Source organism: Carassius carassius, chromosome 34, assembly GCF_963082965.1.
Source record: "Carassius carassius chromosome 34, fCarCar2.1, whole genome shotgun sequence".
Taxonomy (NCBI): domain Eukaryota; kingdom Metazoa; phylum Chordata; class Actinopteri; order Cypriniformes; family Cyprinidae; genus Carassius; species Carassius carassius.
The window spans coordinates 17,080,503-17,097,037 of NC_081788.1; the positions used below are offsets into that span (position 1 = coordinate 17,080,503).

The 16,535-nt window shown below is 37.3% G+C and overlaps 1 pseudogene; it reads right to left on the minus strand.

The window, feature by feature from the left end:
* Window positions 1–1,932: 1,932 nt before the first annotated feature.
* Window positions 1,933–16,220, minus strand: LOC132114935 (acylamino-acid-releasing enzyme-like; annotated as a pseudogene).
* Window positions 16,221–16,535: the final 315 nt, after the last annotated feature.

Genomic DNA, 16,535 nt, shown 5'->3' on the forward strand with positions numbered 1-16,535 from the left:
TTGAAGTGAAGTGATATGTTATTTGCAACCCATTTTACTTCTGTAATGCAACATAATTCAGAGAAAAACAGGATATACAAAAACGATATATAAGGCATAGCTGATTGGATAAACTCTAAAGACATTCCAGATGTGGGGCAAGTTATTACATTTTGATGAAAGATTGCAAAGGCATTTTTTCTTTAAAAAAATGTACCGATGAATAATACGGTGTATTAATATTGCATGTATTAATAAAGTAAATACGATCAACTTCATATTTCATATTGATTTATAGCTCACTTTTAGTTCAATCAAAGATGAAAATTTGCCAGAAATGTGTTAACTCTCAGGCCATCCGAGACGCAGACAAGTTTTTTTTGTTTATTGGAACAGATTTGGAGAAATTTAGCATTTCATCACTTGTTCTCGTTGTGTTTAAGTCCATAACGCTTCTTCCAATCAAAAATCCTCTCACATTAAAATCCATCAACATATTCGTTTTGGACTGTTTTTGCTCGATCTGTGCATATTTCTCTTCTGACAATCTGACATGAATTGATGACTGAAGTCATGTGGATTATTTGTGGATTATCGTGTTTTTTATCAGCTTTCATTCAGACTCTCACCCTGATGGCACCCATTCACTTCATAGGTAAGCAAGTGATGTAATACTGAATTTCTCCAATTAAAAAAAAAACAACTGATTTACATTTTGGTTGGCCTGAAAGTGAGGGTGAACATTTTTGGTGAACTTTCCCTTTAAACACATACAAAAAAACAACATTTCTCATGTGAGGATTTCTTCTGTTTTTCTTCACACATGGCAAACATATGAGTGACCCCGAGCATCCCTTTCTCCTCTTCTCCTCAACCTTTAGTCCTCTTTTTCCGCTCGGTCTCTAAATGAACTAGCTCTCACTCCCTGAGCGTTTCACTGTTTCCACAGCAGGTTGCCTATCAGACAGTGTGTGCTCAATGGCCTGTCAGTTTGACCACTGTGACCCGCTCTCTGTAAACCCAAACCACCAATCACAGCTTTCTCGTTACATCTCTGGGAATCTGTCATCCTATTCTCTGTTCTCCCTGCTGTCCCGATGATGACACCTGACCCCTGCAAAAACCCGAACAGTTTCCAGTGAGGGGCCTCTCTCCTTTCACACACACAGGTTTCCTTGTTTTATGGGGACATCCCATAGATAATGTTACACAAAACCTGCTATTTTCGATTTTCATAAAACTTAATCCTGTATGATTTTGTGAGCATAAGTGATTTACTTCAAAGGGCTAAAAACTCTTACTGGCCCCCAAAGTTTGAATAGTAGTGTATTTTGGTTGTCTCTTGGAAAAGTTTGACCTTCAGATGAACACAATGAAACACAATGGGGGAAATCCTCTGTAAAGCACAAAAAAACATCAAGAGAGAAAAAGTAACCTATAGTGCCGCACAGACCCGGGACTGTGTTTCAAGGAATTAACTGATTTGATAAGAGTAGGAAAAACAATGTGCTCATTTCAAACAGAACCAATAAATAAAATCTTTCATCAGCAATGAAAACACTTTCACACGTTTTTTGTGACCAACTATTTTCAAATAAAGGCCAAATCTCTTTCCCTTAAGAAACTCTATTGTATGACCGGATATTGACTTTATACAATCTCTCGAATGCACAAAGCTGGTCTCAACACAGCGTAAGAGAACCAGTGAAAAACAAATTAGATAAAACAGACTAAAGGCTAAATCCAAACTAAGTTCAAACCCCTGTCTCTAAATGTAAATATTCGAACACATACTATTACAAACAGGTGTTTAGCAGTCAGGAAGACTGTGTGTGTGTGTGTGTGTGTGTGTGTAGGTCTTCATGCTAGAATGGGGCCCTCTTGAAAGTTTAGTGGACCCTGAAACACTCAGTGGCCCCAAAGCATCATACAGGGAAAACAAGTCTCCCAACATTACAAAATCCTGAGCCCGGAAACCCTGAGGAGAGCCACGAGCTGCAGGACCTCCATGAAGGAACTGGGAGTCTCCTTCCAGCTCGCCTGAACAGAAAGCAGAGGGGGAGAGCAAAGAAAAGGAAAAACAGAAATGATCCACAAATAATGGTGAGGGAAATGAGGGGATGAGAGATGGAGAGATGAAAGGAAAGATGGAAGGTATGTTGAGTGAAGCTGTGAGCCATAGGATGAGGTTTCAAACGTCTGAATGAGAGAAAGTAAGAGAAAGCAATGCTAACCAGCAAAAAGGGATGAAATCTCGTAGCAAGCAGAAATACAGTCAGGCTTTACCTATCTTCTTAACACCTTCCATCTGGCCATATTTCATCTCTTGGTGTAATCCTGGTTTCATCATGACAGTATCCTGTCACAGAATCTGTTCTTAAAATGAATGTTCACCTAAAAATGAAACTTCTGTCATCATTTACTCACCCTTATGTTATTCTAAAACCTGTATGACTTATTTTCTTCTGTGGGACACAAAAAAGAAAAGACATTCACCACAGAAGCACCAATGACCAACTGCAAAGTGAATTATTTGTTTGAATCAGATCTTTTCGATTCAGTTCTTTTTCTGATCCAGTTCTTCTCACTGACTCAATGATTCATTCACAGCAGTCACAGCTAGAACAGTCATATGAATTCAGAAGACTTGAAAGACAGAACACTAGACTAGTAGATCACTTTCATGATACTTTTAAGTTGTTTTGCATCCTTTTTGAAACGTTAGTTCACCCAAAAATGAAAATTATGTCATTAATAACTCACCCTCATGTCGTTCCAAACCATTAAGACCTCCATTTATCTTCAGAACACAGTTTAAGATATTTTAGATTTAGTCCGAGAGCTCTCAGTCCCTCCATTGAAACTGTGTGACATAATTTTCAATTTTGGGTGAACCAACCCTTTAAACACTTCAGTCGCCATTCATTGTCATGTCAGTCACCAGTCTGGAAGAAAAAGATTTGCAGCAACCTGGTGGTGAGTAAATCATGACAATGATTATGTCATTAACATTTGTGTTATCTATCCCTTTTATTAAAAAGATCAGATGGCAAGCATGGATTGTAGTGCAGCAGAGCTGTGCAGCGCTGTCAAGCGGCATGTCTGTGATGTGCTCATGCACTGCTTATCCCAAAGCCCTAACAAAAACAAGCATGTAACTCATATTTCTCTGAAACGGGTGCTACGGTAACCCTGCTAATTAGCAGCATTCAAAGCTAATCTACAGAAATGCTTTCAAATTAACAAGCATAAAATAGAAAACAGTGCAAATTCACCCATGAATTCCTCTCCCACATAAACACATTTCCAAATATGATATCTTTTATTTTCCATTACAAATTCCACAATCAGTCCAGCATTATCATATGGTGTTTCACCTCAAGAATGTACATTTGAAAAGTTGATATACATATATAAAAAACAGGACATTCTGAGACATTTTATAAGAAAAACATCCTGAAAGAAGCTTATCTTGGTTTTCAGGATCACATAATTGACAAAAAAATTAAAAGTAAAGTTTGATTTAGCAATATACACTTCCGCAGCAATTTACTTGCAATGTCTATATAATCTCTCAGGAAAAAAAAAAGATTCAAAAGCTGTCACTAGGGGAGTAGTGGCACCCTTTGGAAAGGTACTAATACAACACCCTTTAGATCAGTGGTCTCCAACGTGGTGCCCGTGGAGTCTCTGAGTCGCCCACCGAGCACCTTCTATAAATAGCCTGAATTGTAATCTTTCATTATTTTTTTTTTATGATAATGTTATAAAATGAGAAAATAACTATTGGTGACATTTCATATACCATTAAAACATAATAAAATAATTCAATTATTTAAAATATTTAGAATCTGCACGTCTCTCTATCTCTCTCTCTCTCTGCGTCTCGTGCGCGCACCTCTCTCTCTCTCTCTCTCTCTCGCTCGCTCTTCGTCTCGCGCGTGCACCTCTCTGTCTCTCTCTGTCTCTCTCTCTCGCTCGCTCTGCGTCTCGTGCGCGCACCTCTCCTGTTCTCTCTGCGTATCGCGCGGCAGAGGAGCAGCGTTTTAATTTAGTTAAACACAGATATTATGTTGCTTTTCTAATTTTACATGCAAGTATGTAAATTATATAATTCAGTCACTATTTCAGGGCCGGCCCGCGGCATAGGCGGTATAGGCAAATGCTAAGGGCGCCACTCGGCGCCAGAATGAGTTTTTTTTTTTTTTATAATAGGCTACTATTTAAAAACCATTAATTCGAAATACTACCAAATAAAGCAAAAAAAAAAAAAAAAAAGTCCGGCTCTTCAATCTTTCCCCGCCCATCGAGTGCTTGAAGTGCGTCAAAAACAGAGCGCGCGCACGATCAGTTGTTGGTAATTTGTTGTGTAGCGTGCCCGACGCCGCATACAATGTAGACAGCACTGCTTTTGTTAACACACAGCTCGTAGAAACGGGCCTGGCAGCTCGCGCCAGTTCTAGACACTGTGAAAGTTTCCTGATTGTGACGGAAGGCCGAATTTACATGACACATTATAAATGAGCATAGTCTGCGATAGATACAGTGCCAAAAAGAAGAGAAGAGGATAAAGACAGAGGTAAAGAGATGTAGTGAAAGAACAATTTATTGCATAGGAGTAAGATACTATAATTTCATGGCAGTTATTTTTACCTTAAACTTAATGTTAGCAGTTGTTCTGAGTTCTGAGTCCCCAGACTGTGATTTTGACTGTTGTGCAGTTTTGGGGGGATACAGTACAGGCCAAAAGTTTGGAAACATTACTATTTTTAATGTTTTTGAAAGAAGTTTCTTCTGCTCATCAAGCCTGCATTTATTTGATCAAAAATACAGAAAAAATGTAATATTGTGATATATTATTACAATTTAAAATAACTTGTTTTCAATTTATTATACTTTAAATTATCATTTATTTCTGTGATGAAAAGCTGAATTTTCAGCATCATTACTCCATTCTTCAGTGTCACATGTGACATCCAGTCTATCACATGATCCTTTAGAAATCATTCTAATATGATGATTTATTATGAGTGTTGGAAACAGTTCTGCTGTAATGTGTGTGTGTGTGTGTGTGTGTGTGTGTGTGTGTGTATGTATATATATATATATATATATATATATATATATATATATATATATATATATATATATATATATGCTAAATCATGAACACAATGACAGGGTGAAATGGGCTGTGATGCATGGGGCGCCAGGTAAAATCTTGCCTAGGGCAGCAAATTGGTCAGGGCCGGCCCTGCACTATTTCATATTTATGCCGTTGTTCTTTCTCCCTTTCCCCCTGTGATTTTGTCTATATCGCGAATATAAGACGACCCCCCATTTTTTAGGACAAAAACGCCTATTTTTAGGACAACAAAAACTTGTCTTATATTCAATAGTCATAATATTTAACAATATTAATGTTTGTTGTTGTATTTTTCAAAACTTGAAACTGTGTGTGTGTGTGTGTGTGTGTGTGTGTGTGTGTGTGTGTGTGTGTGTGTGTGTGCGTGTGTGTGTGCCTATATCAAACAAGTAGCCCTCAAGACTATTTTATCCCTTCAGGGAGCCCTCACTCACAAAAAGGTTGGAGACCCCTGCTTTAGATACTAATTGCAGACTTTAGGTACCTATATATATAAATAAATAATATGTACCTTGTACTAAAATGCACTTTAGAGGTAAATAAGGTACAAAAGTGTACCTTCTAAAAAGGTATCTCCCTAATGACAGCTTTTGGACCTTTTTTCTGGGAGTGTAGTATCAAATGGGTTTCCTGAACTGTTTTAACTGTTTCCTTTAATATCCGCTGTCTGTTAGAAGCTCTGCAAGGATACAGTGAGAGAGAGTACCTCTCTTGGTACAAGGCTGGTTTGTGCTCTGCTTTTTGTGTTTGGAAAGGAGACGACAACTTGGACAACTCCAAGGTCAAGGATCATGACCCCTATCCCGCGACGATGCTTGGTTTTAAGGACTCACAGTCTTTCACTCATGACAGTAGAGCATGAAGCAAGTGTCTTCCTCTCACACGCACATAATTAACCTGAATACGACACCAGCATTTTCACTGCTGACAGAAAGACAAACCAGAGATGCATGAATTATGAAGATGTCAGCACAGGCGATGCATGAGTATGTACTGGAATATATGTGTGCATGCCATGGAAAGATTGATTAATTCTGCGATATCTGAATCTGATTTCACAATGCAAACATGCTGAAACTAAAATATTTTAACAGAAAAACCCTCCTTTGTGCTCCCAATGTTTCAGATGAACTAGAAATTAATCTTTTCTTTTGTCATTTTAATGTGGTTGCTATTTGGATGTTTTTGAAAGAAGAGCATGCTCAAGGCCTCATTTATTTGATCAAAAACACAGTAACATTAATATTGTGAATTAGTATTACAGTTTAAAATAATATTTAACTGAATTTTCAGAAGTCATTACTCCAGTCTTCAGTCACATGATTCTTTAGAAATCCTTCTAATATGCTGATTTGATGCTTAAGAAATATGTCTTTTTATTATTAATGGTGAAAACAATTGTGCTTATTAATAATTGTGTGGAAATAAATTGTTTTTCAAAACTCTCTCTAAAATATCAGTATTCCAAAGTATCTCATCCCAAACCCACAGCCCACTGTGGATCTCAGTATAGGTTAAAGACCATAGATGCCCAAGTAATGTTTGCAGTTTTTATTCAAAAGACAGAGAACACACACATACACAAATTAAATTTCACTCACTTTGAGCCCCACACCAAACAAACCGAATGGTGATGTGAGAGTTGAGGCATTTCTTTCTAATATATTCACAGTGAGTGTGTCTATGTGTCCATGACTGTGCAGTGTGGGATTTCGGTTTGAATGGAGCGATGAATAGTGGATTATGCTGAAAGAAGAGAATTGAGAATGTCAAAGAGGAAAGAAAGCGAGTGAGAGCAACAGACAATATAGCCACCGGCCCACTTCCTGTTTTTAACTGATCTACCAAGCAGAGAGAGAGAGATCAGCTTGTCAGATGTACTGTCTTGCTTTTCTCTAGCTGGGATGCACATTTAGTTCCAGATGGTCTTTGTTAAGCTTCAAAAGCAGATAATTAAACCATTAATCATAAATCATCTGGGGCAAAGCATCACCTCTACATCCTCTCGTTCTCTTTTCAGGACGTCCCCTGTCTCACCCATCACCATTTTCCTTCCCTCTCTTGCTCCTCAGGAGGCGGCTAATTGAGAACACATTGGTTCGTCTTTTCTGTGGTTGTTCATTCTGCCTACTGATTTATTAGAGTGAGGGTTGCTTGACGGGGTGCTAAGTGAATTGTGTTAGTTGGTGAAGGAAGGGTATATCTTTTTATGATTGACCTTCTTTATGTTCTCTTCTGTTTTAATCCCCTCTGGCTTTCTTTTTCTCTGCTGTTCTTGTCTCTGCCTTGTTTGGGTATCTAAGCTGCTGAAAGTAATGTGTTTTTGTGGGACTGCAGACTTGATTGAGAGAGATGGGATCCTACTAAAAAGGCACCCAGCCAAATCCAGATCACTGTATTTTCTTATAGTTTTATCATAGCTAACACCATACTGCAAACGCACCCTGCCTGACGGCTTTAACTTCACCAAGACACCCTGAAAGAGGTCATATAATTATTATTATTATTATTGCATGTCAATTGAATATTGTTTGTGCTGCCAAATACTTTAATAACTCCTTTTGCAAAGCCTATGACAAACCCACAAACTTTTCCCATTGAAATCCACATTGAGCTGTTTTTGAAGTCCAATTGGTGTCTTGGTGGATTCAGAAGACTATCTGAGTTCTCAGCAGAGGAAGACCTGAGATTAAAAAGATTCTATTCAGAGAGTAACATTCAGAACACACTTCAAGATTTTGGCCTCCTGGGAAAGAGAACTTTAATGACACAACACCTCATCAGAGAGAGAGAGAGAGAGAGAGAGAGAGAGAATGGTGGGCCCCTCACTGATCTGAGTAAAGCAGCAAAACATGGACTGAAAGGAGCTGATCGAGGGCGAGTGATGAAGGGCTGGAGAGAGTTCAATACCAAAACATTTTTTGGTATTGAAAAAACTGGCAGATTAAAAGGGATGAAGTGAATGAAAGAGAAAGGATGTGTATTCAAGGATGCATTCGGTTAAAAACCTTTTGACCAGTGATGAATTGTGTACAATAGGTGGGTAGGTGTGTAGAATCAGGCTATAGAAACATACAGCCCATGTGCAGTCTGACACTGACTGATAGCATTTAGAGAAAGAACAATTTTAGAAGGCCTTTGAAACCCTCAAACTCAGTCTTCTAGTGAGCGCTTTTCTAAATCATTCAAACATTCCAACACTGATATTTATACTCCTCCTACTAAAACAACAGAACTGCTACCGTTAAGCTTTAAAAAAAAACTGTTAGAACAATCTTACTTTATCACACAGCTGTCCTTCAGAGAGAGAGAGCAGCTGGGAAGTCCGGGAAAATTTTACTTGATAGACACTAGGATAGCTAGGACAGCTAGGATAACATGCTATATTTGCCAAAACAACATACTAACAATGTACTAAACTAAAACATTTTAAATAGTATTAACAATAATAATAAATATTGTTTTAATATTATAAATAAATAAAAATTCTTAATTTGTCATATCATATAACATGCTTCTAACTAATAAGTAATTATATATATATATTTAAAAATATATATTTTTAGAAATAAAAAAGAATTTTAATTATATTATAAATATAACCCATTTTTTAAATGCTTGTAACTAATTATTTTATATTTCAAATTGGATTTAAACTACAAAATAATCATATTCATTCCTGTCAGCTAGATGCCAGAAATGTTGTTCTGCATGTTTTTTTGTTGTTGTTGTTTGTGACGAGTGGGGCGGAGCCGAGAGCCGTGGGAACGGGGTGAGGCCGGTGGAGTGATTGGAGATGAGCGACACCTGCTCGACCCACCGGTCTCGAGTCCCACGGCGGAGATGGAAGGATATAAAACCGGAGCGACGACAGTGAAGGACGAGAGAGGACCAGGCCTGGGTTTTAGTTGTGTTTGGTTTTTATTTGTGCGCGTCAGTCGTCCGTGAGGGGCTGACGCGCTGTTTTGTGTTTATTTTGTAATTAAAATCTTATTTGATTGTCTGCCGGTTCCCGCCTCCTACTTCCCACGAAAGAACTGTGTTACATTGTTTTTTTTTTTGTTTGTTTGTTTTTTGTTAAATAAAATAACCCCAGAATATGTTCTGTGCAGAATGCAGCATACTCCTATTCTGTCAAAATGTAGCCTATATGTGAAAGACAGGATAATAACAAACTGGGATGCAAATTACATGGCTAAAGTACATAGAGTATAAGGTATATTGTATATATAACTGTTTAAATGTGCCTCAGAGCTGAATTAAGTTTACAGTGCCATGAGCAGTGCTGTGACTTCACCAGTGTAAAGCAGCAATTCAATCTGAGAGTTGTGGTCATTTGAATTAGGATTATGGCGTAATTCCTGCAGATCTGTGATCAGGAACATGTGGCAAACATTATAGCCGGTCTGTCTCTGTTTGTTACTGTGATTAGAGGCAGGCCTCTGACTAAAGGGAGATTGCGTTCACACTCATTAGGACTGTTTATCAGCCTAAACATTTAAAACTGAACAAAGGACATGAACTGAACAGTGTTTAAATATATGCAGAAAACTATAGGACAGAGTGACAGGAGCTCAAAAAAATGCTGGATTAATATATAGAGCTTTGGTCAAAAACAGAAATACCAAATGGCATGAATATGGTATTAATTCACTGCAGTGGTATGTATCAACTATTGGTGTGGTCATATGATACCATGGCACTAGTGTTTTCACTGCAGTCAAAATATTTAACTCCAAAACACCACACACAAATACACATACGACAGGGTTGATGCCAGGGTGAGGTATCACAAATCTGGGTTTACAAAAAGTCTTTGGTTTGAACCCTACACTATAGAGCAGAATTGCTCCATCTCCCTCAAGCACACATTTAATAACTAGAAATGGACACAGAGAGACATATCCTACCTTCCGGGCATGTAAATATAAGAGAAACTCTGTCATGTAGAGCCAAAACCATCTAGTATTGGATAAGCAGCATCCTCTGGACTGAGACATAGATATGGGAGGGAAAAACATCCCACCACAATAACCGCTAAGACTGCGGTGCTCACGATGAAGCCAAGGGCAGAAAAATAAGTGATCTACTGACTCAGTTAAAACAAACAGAGCAAAAGAACTGCTATTAATGCAATCATAATTACACACACACAGAAGATTCATTTATAGTCATTTATATAGGCTAGTCATAAATGATAAATTAATGCAATTTAATCAATTACAGAACTAAACATAAAAAGACACTTTCATTCAGACACCTGACAGAAACAGGCGTTTTGTTTGTCTGTTGTTTATATATATATATAATATATGTACATCCTGTCGTCACTGATACGCAATAATAATAATAAATTCATTACATTTATATAGAACTTTTTTGGGTACTCAAAGCCCTTTTACATGAAAGGGGGAAATCTCCTCGTCACTATGAATCTGGGGATAGTTTGGTCCACGACTGATCCATTTGTTGTATCCTTCATGGCCTGGGAAACGAAGGACGCATTTCAAGGCTGCGTTTGAGGAAGGCTTTGAAATTGTGCCACTGTGATGCATTCGGTTTTTGAATGCAGCCTCTCAATTAAGACACAGCCAAAGAATGAAAAAACAATGCATATTACTGTACTTCACTGCATAATATTTGAAATATTAACTGTCACATGCTATTTTTAGTAATAGGCAGGATTCAGTGTACTGTACACAGTATATTAGTGTTCTATTCTGAACATAGTCCAGTTCTAAGTGAGCACGTACAAAATCAGACAGATTTTTTTTTCTTTGCTCACTGGTGAATTGCTGGATTTGTTGTTGCTTGCAGAACACACACAGTGTTTCAGAACCCCGTCTCACCTTAAAGCCAAGTCATAACATTCAAATTCTGAAAGGAAATGTCAGTTCTTTATAAGTGACCTAATATTCTCCAGCACCATCACTCCCAAGAAGTTAAATGGCAAAACGGTGGAAAGGAGGGAGCAGTGGAAAGAAAAAATGACAGAGGACGACAGAGAGGAGAGACTGGAATATATGGGTGTTGGTCATGTGTGTTTATCTGAGGGATGGAGGGAGAAAAGTGAAGCATGAGAGCGTGTTAAACACATTTCATCAAGTAAAGTGGTGACGCTATTAGCTTAAGTTGTTTGGTGACAGTTTTGGCCTTTTTACCCAGTTTACTCTCTGACTGATCACCTCCCATGCCAGGGGCAGCTAATGGACTCCATTACAGTGACAACTGAGCAGAGCGCTGCAGACCGGCCCACGAATGGAAGCATGAGGGAGGAAAAGTGAGTAAAATTAATGATTTTCAACGACATGCTAATTACCCCAAAAGTCAATTAGCCTCCGGCCCCCTGAACACATAACCACAAACACATCCTTTACGCCCTATGAAAGTATAGTAATGTTTTCAGGCTTGCACAAACTCATATCACTCACATCCCTCAAACTAAGCAGTATCACATTTCCTATGCAACACACTAAATCACTAGCAGGTGGAAATACTCTTGTTGAATCTCCTCTACTCACTTCTGTCTAAACACACTGATAACCACACACGAGCAACCATTTGTATATTCTCTCTTTAATGGGTATGACTGGTCAGTTCTGTCCCTCCTTATTCACCCTTTCTCGAATTTGAATCGAATTCTGTTGAAAACAAAACAGAGTTGTTGTATAAGTTTGAAGATCTTTAAAAAGGGATCAAAGGAAACAGCTTATATAAGACTTTTAATATCCAAAAGCAACTGAGGCAACATGAAACAAAGTATAACAAAAATGTCTGAAGGATGTAGTTTATGCTGTGTTATTCTGCCAACTCAAATAGATTCACTATTTATTCATATTTCATATTTTAGTCATATTTATTGCTGTTGATTCAATGTACCCCAGGCCTACTGTTTCTTACCCAACTCCAAGCATTCTGGGGGAAAAAAATGCTTGAGCCATCATCAACTATTGTGTTTTCATTTAATGTGTCCCATCACAGCTCATGAGAGCACCAACGAAGCTGTGGCTCATTTTACCCCAGTGAAAGCTTTAACTCAGATTTTTCTCCCTATCTGCTTCTGCTTTGTATCTGCTTTTCACCTCCTGGCAATGGTTTTTCTGTTTTTTGGGTGTTTGTGTTTATTCTCAAATTCTGCCTTGCTCTTTAATCTTCCTTTATGAACATGTCATCCAGCATCTAGGCAAACTGAGACAGAGAGTAAAGACTTTTAATGATATTTGACCTGCCCAAGGCCTAGACACCTACACCAAACCAGAGCAAAGGGTGAATAATACAGACCCTTCTTTCTTTCTCTCTCACACACACACACACACACACACACATCGTGGCAGTGGTCTCAGGTGACCTGTTGTGTTCTACTTCTTTCTCTGTGGGTCATTAGCAATGCAATCTTAACAGGTTATAAAGCAATCTGCTCCGTGAGACTGACAGAATATTGAAAATCCACATGCTACAATTGGCCACAAAACACTAACATAAAGCTGGCTGGTGCTCAAATGGCAAATCAAAAGTTCATGACAGAAACACAAGAGCTGAAGGAATCTGTCAAAGAGGATTTGGAGATTAAGTGTAAGGACAAAAATGCTGCTATAAACTGAGACAAAGAAATCTTTGAGGTTAATACCTTTCTTAAGTAATGATTTGAATCGTAAAAAGCTCTATACAAATAAACTTGAATTGAAATGAATTGAATTAAGTGGCTGTTAGTGAAATGGACACAAAAGTCACATGTACAGCTGCCACCAAATCTAGCATGTTCATCGGGATGTAAGTGCATAAACATTGGCCAAAATGAACACCACTCATTTCTAACTCTTATCATGTTTATGAATATGGAATGTTGAAGATCTCTAGCGATACTTTTCAGAAACTAGAAAACAGGTATTTGTTTTTCTCTTCTACTTTCCACCCTTCATGTACTTTTTTCATAAGCAAACTACTTTAAATCTACAAACAATCATCATGTATTTGTATTTAAAGTAAAATATATTTGATCTGAATAAATGGCAAGACCATTACTGTCCATTAAAAACATAGTGAAGAGTGAAAATCTCACAAAAGAGTGTGCATGTTTAGATACTGACTCTAAAAAGAGAAGTTCAGTATGACAGTACATGAGCTCTGATTTCTAAATCACTTCATCCTTTGGCATTTAACCCCTTATTAAAGTAGTGCTGATTTAACGTGGACAGGTCTGTCCCCTAGTGGAGAATGACCTGCATTTACCTGTAACTTCAGCTTCACTGCAACATTTGTGGACATTTACAGTTTCGGCAAGAATGTCAATTACAATATCTGCAGACAAAAAAAAACATCTGCTGAATATTTTCATATGCATTTCTGAGAAATGTTGAGTCAGTTTTAAATGTTCTTTAAACCACAGAGCAATGTTGAGGAAGTAGTCATACTGAGTGTTGACTTTAGACAGCAAATTACCCTCTTCACTGTACAACAATAACCTGAGAGACAGAAAAAAAGAGAAAGAGAGAGTGTGTGTGTGATAAAGATGAAAAAAAGAAAGAGCAGGCGGAACACTTCAGAATAGTGTTCAGTGGTTGACTGCAGTGGGTGTTTCAACAGCCAAGGACAAACATAGCCAAATTAAATCAGCATTTATTTAACTGAAAATTTACTAATACAACATACAGTTTCATATATTTGGGGTCTGTAAGATTTTTATTTTATTTTAAAGTAATACCTTTAATTTAGCAAGGATGCATTCACTTGATAAAACATGACATTTCTAATGTTACAAAAGATTTCTATTTCAAATAAATGGCTGTTATTTTAAACTATCTATTCACCAAAAAATCCTAAAAAAAAAAATCTCCAAATCAACCAAACTGAATTACCATGTAACACTTAAGACTGAAGTAATAGCTGTTGAAAATTCAGCTATATCATAACAGGAATCAATTATATTTTAGAATATTTTAAAATAGAACATAGTTATTTGAATTTGTACAAATATTTCAAAATGTTTTAACTGTATTTTCAATCAAATAAATGCATCCTTAGTGAGCATAGTCAACTTCTTTATTAAAAAAAAAATTGTAGACAAAAAATATAATCTTCCTGATCTCAAACTGTATCATATTCTGCAAAAAGAAAAAGTTTATTATCCATTGACAAGGCTGTTGTAGATGCCATTAATGACCAATATCAACAATATCAGCCTAGTGACTAATGATATCAGTATAATATGTGTGTTTATTAAATGCAGGTGTTTGTTTGTTTGTTTGTACCTGACAGGTGAGCTCCTGCTCTTGAGTGCTCTGTAGAGCTCCAGACTCTGGTGAGGTGATACTCTCCTGTCTCTCCCACCTAACATCAACAACAGAGGAGCACGGATCTAAACACACGTACACAGACCATATTAAGATCTACTATTTAGATATTAAGCTTATGCTACACAAAGAAATACTACATACTAATCACTATTCCTGTGTGTTTGTGTGCAAGTATAAGTGAGTGTACACCTCTCTGACCATGTTATGGGGACAGATTTGTACCCAGAAGTGAGTTAAACCTAACAAAGGATTTCAACAGCTTGTGTGTGTTTGTGTGTATACCTGTGCAGCATGTATTATAGGTGACCTCTCCAGCATGGAAATGAGGGACTGTGATGTGGGCACCAGGTCAAAAGCATACTGAAGCACAACAGAGGAAAATCTCCTGAAGGGACAGCATAAACACATGACACCATTACAGTCACCTTCAGCCACTGCAAACACCTTTTCATCTTTAATAACTGGGTTATTAACCAATGTAAATGTGAGTGAATTACCAGTCTACAATATCACTGTCTGGTTCTAAACAGTGTGGCTGCGTTGATCACTAGGTTTCTTGTCGCACATGCTCTGTAGAAATCTGGATAATGACCAACCAGGTGACAGGCCAGAAAACCACCGTGAGACCCACCCATCACTGCAACCCTATCAGGATTCTATTGTAGTTAAGCATATAAACCAGCAAACTGATCTGTGAAGGGACGTGACATCACACCTGTGTTCATTGTGAAAAGCATTATATAAATAAAACTTTAATGTGTGTGCATGTGTGTTTTCATCTACAGCAAGTACAGTACCTTTTTCAAAAAAGAGAAAGTAGTCTAATAAATAGTCTGATTTGTAGTCAGTAAGATTAATCTTATTCAAATAAGACTCTTATGCTTACCAAGGCTGCAATTGTTTGATTGAAAATACAGTAAAAACAATAAGATTGTGAAATATTATTTCCATTTAAAATAACTTTTTTATTTTAATATTTTTTCAGTAGCGATTAGTCCAGTGTTCACTGTCACTTGAGAAATGACCACAAATTACCAGACTTTCCAGCCATTCTGAAGGCAATAAACTCTGAAACATGGGCAACAACTGAAAACAATGTGCTCTAAAATTTACTCAAATTATCAAACTTGATTGAAATCCTGTGACTGGATGGAATGATAGTCTCAGCAGGGGTCTCCAAACTCGGTCCTGCGGGCCGGTGTCCTGCAGAGTTTAGCACCAACTTGCCTCGACACACCTGCCTGAAAGTTTCTAGTATGCCTAGTAAGACATTATTTAGCTGGTTCAGGCATGTTTAACCAACCCTGTAACAGCACAGGGCAAATAGAGTTGTGTATGTTTATATCAATTTCCACAGCTTGTCACAAATCCAGACAAAACAAGGCCCCAAAGATTATTCCAGTTTTCACTGACACTTTATCCTTCAGAAATCATTCTTATATGCTGATTTGATGCTCAAGAAACATTTATTATCATTATCAACATTACAAACAGTTATGCTGATTAATATTTTAGTGGAAGCTGTGATAAATATATATATATATACTCTGGAATAGTAGTGTATGTAAATATAAAAAAAAGAAAAAAAAATGTTTTTATTTTTATAAATAGAAAAGCTTAAAGTTTGCCTTTCTTCTATTTTTCTGAGCACCTTCAGAGATCAGACTTTTGTGTCCCTCACGGACCAGCATCTCCTCAGTACTGCCAGCCTCAGATGCAGTCAGATGAAGCTCTGGTGCAGGTAAACGCTCCTCTGATTTCAACTCTACAACCGTTACCTTTGGTTTTTTGCTCTCGCACATGGCCAGGTGTTTTAGAAAACTATTTTTCCTCATAAAAATGGATGTGCAGCTGACGCAGTGAATGTGTGGAGCAGTTTGGCCCTTTAAATGACATTTAAAAATGAAGAACTCTAGTGAAAGAGTCCTCTGTTAGAAATCCATGTAATATTAAGATTTGCTTATGCTTCTATAAAATTCTATGCTTCAGTAAATTTTAATATTTGAAGGAACAGAATAAACATTTATTCCTATGACTTCATTTCAAGTAAAATGTATACATTTAAATGCTTTTAATTTCTTAAAAGCATTATTTAGTACTTGCCCTTGTGCCATATT